Genomic DNA, 6258 nt, shown 5'->3' with positions numbered 1-6258 from the left:
TCTCACGGCAGGTCAGTACTCTAAGAATTCCCCAGTACCTCTCTATACCTTGGCATGCATGGCCTAGGCAACCTGCTGCTTTTTTGAGTGGGAGTGGGAATCTGAATTGGATGAGATGGCAGCCTGGATTGGGTTATGCTATGTAAGACTCCTTCTTAGCAGCCTGGAGAGAGGTTTTCCTGCTGATCTGGAGATGATCAAGCTGCCATGCTGTGAACTACCTATGGAGAACGCCACATGGCCATACCTCAGAGCAGCCTGTAGGAGCCCAGAGTGGTCACAGCTAAGAGCTAGGGAAAAAAAAAAAATACTACTGCCTGGCTTGACAACCACAAGGATCAAATTGCTGCCAGCAGCCTGAATGAACTTCAAAAGGAATCTTGGGGACTAAAACATGTCAGGCCTGTGCCCCGAGCCCGGTAAGACCCTGAGCAGAGTACCTGGCTAAGCTGTACCCACCGACACCATCTGATGCTTTAAGCCATCAAACTCAAAATGATGAATTATATAGTATAAAAAAATAAAACGAATGCAATCTCCCTGAATGAAATGAACCAACTGATTTCAAAGACCAAGGCCCTTGCTGAGATGGCTGTCTCATTTCAGTAATAGCTGGGACTACCCATATTGTTCCCAAGAACGCCATTCCCATCACCAAGCTTGCTCCAGCAGAGACGCCGATGGGCATCAAGCCACCTCACTCAGTCCAGACCCCAATGTTGTGCATGGATTTCTACAAAGGTCCTTGGTCCACTGTGTAAATGAATTGTTTTCCAGGCAATGTAGGAACCATAACATGCCTTTAAAAAGGTTCCGCACACATCACAAAATTCAGGTGTTGTTTAATAACTTGGCTTGATTTTTTTCCCCCTTTCACTCCTTCTTTATGCAATAGCAATTTTTTTTATAGAAGAGCTAGATGATTCAGTATTCCTTTAATTTGATTAACTCATTTCTTTTGTGAAAAGTGAAGTAAGGTGAAATTCAGTCATTATTGTTTTTGCAAGGAAAATATTTATGGTGAGTAACAAATTTGATTTTAAAAGAAAATTGAATTTTATTACAGGGAGGCTAAAACTCAGAAGAATTTCTTTAGAGATTAATGTCTGTATTTTCCTCCTAACCATGGTTGTGACACACCACAATACAGTCCCTCAGGCCCGGACTTTGTGTCATGCCCCCCACCAAGTGAGCACATGGGCAATTGGACTATTTCTGTCCATTTCAATCGGGGAGGGCTGGCATTTAGTTACAGGAAGTTGCTGTGAGCCTAAATGGTAAATCCTAACAACCGCATGCTGATATTACTCCCAAACGGACTCTCTTTTAGCTAGAAACTAAAAAAAAGGCCACTGGCTACCTCCTTTCTATAGGGACAGGGATGCAGGGAACAAGACAGCAACTTCAACTTTAGTCAACAGATCTTGCTTTAGCCAATTTACACAGACCATTTGAATATGTGAATGTGGTTCCCAAGACCACAAGAGGGGTCAGGGTAAGTATGGAACCCAGAAAGCGAGAGCTGAATGAACCTTTATTCAGAGGAGAGAAAAAACAGTGCTCGTATGTTGAAATGACCAGACCTGGTGCTGTGTTTTGTGAGAGAAACCATCCCCACTAGAGGACAGCAGGCTCCTGTATTTGAATACTTGGTCTCTGGTTGGTGGTGCTGTTTGTGGGAGGTTACTGAGCCCTTAGGAGGTGGAGCCTTCCTACCGGAAGTGGGAAGTGCGTCACTGGGCTCAGGGTTCTTACTCTTCTTTGCTTCCTGCGCTGCGAGGATAGGAAAAGTGAGCAGCTAAGCTTACTGCTCCTGCTGCTTTCTGCCAAGCCTCTGCCACCACCGTTACTGACTATCCCTCTGGAACCTTAAGTTAAGATGAACTCTCTTCCTTAAGGTGCTTTTTGGCCACGATGTTTTATCACGGTGACAGAAAAGTAACTAACACAGACCGTAAGTGAGAGTCTCTTGGACTAAGACAAAATAACCAAGCTCGGGGGTGTGATACGCACATGTAAGATTTTTGTTTGATAGACCCGAAGAGAAGAACTCTGTGATTCAGTCTTATGTGGCATTTTGTTTCCTCTGTCTTTTCAGTCCTTGTTTATTCCCCCTTGGTGACAGGAGGAGCTCATAGCAACGGAGAATTTGGGTTTGGGTTCTGTAACGAGTAATCAACTACTACACAGAATTTAGTTAACCAAAATATGATAAAAGAACCAGACTCAAGGCTTCCTGTCAGACAGTGGTTCTCAACCTGGGAGTTGACCACCCCTTTCACAGGGGTCAGCTAGGACCACGGGAACACACAGACATTTACATCACAGTTCCTAACAATAGCAGACTTATGTTATGAGGTGTCCCTAAAAATAAGGTAGCACATGAGGAACTATATTAAAGGATCAAAGTGTAAGGAAGGTTGGAAACCACAGCTCTAGAACTATACACTACTTATACCTAACATGATCAAGATGGCGGCTCCTTCCGTCACCTGGGGAGAAAGGCAGGCAGGACTTCTTCTATTTCATGACTACGAGCACCTTCCCAAGGGACATCCCTTAGCCACGGAGAGACTCCAAAGGCACCGAAGATGGAATCAGAAAACAGCGTTCACTTTCTCACTTTAAACTAACTGCTAGTGGCAGTTTCCCCCAACAGACAGACTGTTCCAGCCGCTCCAATGCTCTACCCCCCAACAAGCGTCAGTTCATTCCTTGTCTACTTCGAGCACAAATCGAAAGGTACGGCATTGGTGGATGTAAGGTGGAAAAGCATTCCGAATCATCTCAGATCTCTTTCCCTCTTGGACCCACATTTAAAATAAATAAATAAACCACCTAGCTTGATTTATTTCAATGCTAAATGAGGTGCAAAATTTTTTTTTTTTTTTTGGTTCTTTTTTTCGGAGCTGGGGACCGAACCCAGGGCCTTGCGCTTCCTAGGTAAGCGCTCTACCACTGAGCTAAATCCCCAGCCCCGCAAAATTTTAATTATGGTTAAAGGAAGTAGAGTAAAACTTCCTGTTCTGGAATGGGAAGCCTCTCCGTAGAGACAGGAGGACTCGGCGAAGCCCGAGAAAGCCCTGGCTGCCTGCCTGCCTCTGCCCTGCTCCTGCGATAATCCCTGGACTCAGAGAGGCCAATGTCCAGGAAGTCTGTGACCCACTTTAGACAGGTGGTGCAAAGGAGGATGTCATGGTCTCTGCCCAGTGGTCTGACTGTGGATAAGCCTGTAGAGCCTCCTTCCCTCAGTTATGGAAGAGGTCTGTTTGTATCTTCTAACCTCAAAAATAGTGTGTTTTCTAAAGCGTGTGTTACACTCAGGGCTTGAGCAAGCTCTCCCCGTTGCTTGCACAGAATACCAAGCCATAACCACAACAAGCCTTCCTTTCCCTGCCCGATGGGCTCTGGTAACACAATCTGCTTCGAGAGAGAGCATTCCCCAGGCAGAGTAAGATCCTGTGTGTTTCCATGCTAACTCTCCTTGCCACATTTTCAGAAGCACAAATGGTAAACAGCATTTGCTTGAGCAAGCTTTGCAGTCCCTTGCATTGGTAAGAGATTACTTTGAAAAAAATATTTTCAAAGCAGTCAATTTTAAGGAAAACATTATGTCATCGAGGTAGCATCTGTTTCTTTGAATAAGACCAAGTCATCTTCAATGCTCTCTTCTACCCTTTACTAAAAACATCCGTTTCACTCCAGGCCCCTGGAATAGGTTTGGAGGTTGTGGAGGAGAGGGAAGATGGTGGTCCCAGGATGACGTAGGTCACAGCACCATCATTTAGAGACTACCTCTCACTGCAGAGAGTGATTTTACTAGAACTGACATTTAGCAGGAGATTCCCAAACTTCCACTATCACCTGACTGTATTAATGTGTCAGGCAGAAGTAGCCTCTCTCACTAGTGCCCAGACTTTCCTCTGAGATCCAGAAATCCTAGGAATCAGAGCAGAGAAAACAGTAGTTCCTGAACATCTGTGTGCACTGAACTCAAGTGGAAGACTGACTCAGCACAGATCATCGTCCAGTCTCATTCCCAGATTTCCAACTTGGAAGGACTGGGTGAGGAGGAGACTATGAACACTGTCAGTTCACATGTCCTACTGATGATGCTCCTAAGGACCTCCTAAGGGCTGATGCTGGCTCCGTGACTTACAGAGGAGCAAGTGCCTTCTGGACTAACATGGTTCTAGGTGTCAGAAAGCAGAACGTTGCAAACCCACATCAAACCAGGTAGATATTAAAGGACACACGGATCAATGCAGCCAAAGCTATTCATTCAAAAAATAGTCTTTGAATGTTCAGGCTATGTTGTGTCCAATGGTTCATACTTTTGTCTTTAAGAATATTTTTTTTCCTAAAAGGCTTAAATTAGGCATAATGGTATATGCGTGCAATCCCACACTTGGGAAGCTAATGTGGGAGAATTATTGCAAGTTTGAGGCCAAGTTTGGACTGCATAGTGAGTATCGGGCCATACATAACAAGAGCCCCTAAACAACGAGAAAAACAAGACAGTATTCTGCAAGATAGCAGAGAGGACAGTGCACTTACAGTGCAACCTGCACACCTGAGCTTATTCCACAAGATCCAAGGAAAGTATGAAGAATAGAACTGACCCTACCAACTTGTCCTGACCGCCACAGTTGAATTATGGCAAATGTGTGCCCATTACTACCATCTGCACACAAATAATAATAATAACTCTGGAAGGTTTTCTGGCTAAGCATGCCATGATCTATTTTGCTTCGTAGTATTGTGGGTGACTCACGACAAGCTTCTCAGGAAGCTGGAAGGAGTCACAGTCAAGTAAGCAGAGAAAAGAGGGGAGAATTTTTAGGAAAAATGGGAAAAACAAAGTTAAGGAGACTGAGTGACTACAGGAAAAGCCTTATAGTAATGGATCTTAAGAGAGTAGAATAAATCTCAGGACACATTCCCTAGAGACTGAAGGAAGTAGAAATGCTATCAACGGTTTAGAAAGTGCCCACGAGGGCAAAGTTAGCAAAGGAAGGAGAGAGATTGCTTCGCAAAGAGCAAGCTGGGGAACTACGTCACTCTCCATCCAGAAGCGTTAAGGACATTCAGGAGAACGTGTGAGAACAGTCAGTGGATTATTTCGCTATGAACCACCTGTCTCCAGTCCCACCTCTATTTCTTCAGCTCCTCCAGAACCTGAGGACGTAACCCCTCCTACTGAAAACCCAGCTTTCTTTGGCTTGGGGCTGCCTCCTACTCTTTGCCTACTCCTTGCATTTCCTGCCTCTCCTTCCTTTTACCCCTGAATAAAACTATTCTCAGAAGTCTGTTCTTCTTTAATAATGCTGTCCCCTTAAAAACAAAAAAAACACCTACAAAGATCCTGTGCTTGAGACTTTGACTTCCTGTTGCTTTATAGCTTATTTTGGTCCTCACTCCGCAGACCTTATTTTATTTGAACCACCCATTGGTGAGCACCAGCCATTCCTTTAAAGAGCCTCAAAATGCTCTCTTGGGGAAACATTTTAATTCTAACTGAATGGGACTCCAAACTTTGAACTTCCTGACCCCTCTACTCCTACAAAAGTCACACTTGAAGCTTTATCTTTTTCCTGGCATAAGAACTATGATGATGAGGAATCTGTCATGTTTCTCTACCTCTCTGCTACCCAACCCCAGGCTCTCACAGATTTCATATTTCAGAGCAAAGGTTACAAGTGCTACCAAGGTCTAATTTTATGCCTTTCGGGTAATGTACACAGAGTCTAAAAAAAAAAAAACAGTCTTTAGAAAAGGACACTAGAACTTCAAATCAGTCCAGGGACACAAACAGGTATCCCTCAGCTTCCTATTTTCTGATGGTAATACCTTTCTTGTTTCCCACCCCAGTGTACAAGGGTAAGTTCAGAGCAGTGACCCCAGAGATGAGGGCAGACTACACAGAGGACTGATGGGGACACTAGCAGCATCGCAGTACAAAAAAAGCCCAGCGTGGACAACACACCACTCTGAGGCATCTGCAGCACTAGTGAGGAAATCAGTTCGAATGTCCTCGATGCTGCCAAGCCTGTTCACCTCAGAATTTCTTAAGGAGGCTGGCTTGAAAGCTACTGAGCCTGAACTAAACAACAACAAAAGCAAAGCCACAGGACTGAATTGTCTTTGTGCTGAACTGTCTAGATCTGTTAATCACAGGCCCTACGGTTTTAGTCAGTGGGCCTTTAGAAACCACCGAAGAACCAATGTCAGCTAAGTGGGAGTGTCTTCTGCCTTTCT

Source organism: Rattus rattus, chromosome 4 (genome assembly GCF_011064425.1).
Source record: "Rattus rattus isolate New Zealand chromosome 4, Rrattus_CSIRO_v1, whole genome shotgun sequence".
Taxonomy (NCBI): Eukaryota; Metazoa; Chordata; class Mammalia; order Rodentia; family Muridae; genus Rattus; species Rattus rattus.
The sequence above is the reverse complement of the archived record's forward strand: the minus strand, read 5'-3'. Positions refer to the sequence as shown.